Genomic DNA, 981 nt, shown 5'->3' on the forward strand with positions numbered 1-981 from the left:
CTCGTATGCAAACATGTTGCCTATATATGCTTGGCTAAATTATTCCCCGTAGATATGACTTTATAATTATTTGACCTTGTATCAGGATCGACTTTATATCTTAGTAATTTACAAAACATTATGAAATTAATTAATTCAAGTATTTGGGTTATACCTTTTTGGAGGTTTTAAGCCATTGTCATTGACTATATTTTTTATTTGAGAAAAAAAAAATTAATTAAGTTCGGTTTCAAATTCGCTAAGTTCGGTTTTGGGCTTACGCTTGCGAGCACGGATCTGCTCTCTATTCTTATCGTCGTAGCTCTTTTGATACGACAGTCGAGTTTCACGTGTGCGCTGATAGTAGCGCTTCTGCGCAGCCTTAATGCGCTCTTTGTTAGCGAGGTATTGTTCAGGTGAGTACGCCATCTTTGTATATTACTAACTTTATATTTATCAGTAATAAAACAAATATTACTTGATTCAATCCTGGAGGTGCGGCGCGCGCTCTGTTGATCTCTCATTCTTTAGTTTCACCGGTAGCTTGACGGATTACTCTAGATGCTCTTAAGTGCTATCGTTGAGCGGACGATCAGAGATACCTTTCGATGCCATGATTAAGCAGATGGGTGCATGTAAGAAGATCTCAATTAGAAAATAAGCAAAAGGATTGCAACTCATATGGAAGATATTTATTGCAGCATCGCGTAAATTTTCCCCACAATTTCTTTCAATCCTTCAAACGACGGTATGGTATTCGCTTGAGGAAGAACAGTCTCATGCTCTCTGACCTTCTCGTCGCCACTGATCAAGAACTTCCACTCGAGAAAATTCGTCACAATGCCATACGTCACAGTAAGATCTTCGACATCAGCAAGAGCTTCGAGCCCCGTCACATTCTGAACCATTCCTTGCAGCATATCTTCACGCTTTGCTTCGACAAGTGAAATTCTCTTGGTGCCACGCTTGAGCACGAACTCGAATCGACCTTTCAGGAGCACG

The sequence above is a fragment of the Plasmopara halstedii genome, assembly GCF_900000015.1.
Source record: "Plasmopara halstedii genome assembly, contig: Scaffold_671, whole genome shotgun sequence".
In the NCBI taxonomy this organism is placed as follows: Eukaryota; Oomycota; class Peronosporomycetes; order Peronosporales; family Peronosporaceae; genus Plasmopara; species Plasmopara halstedii.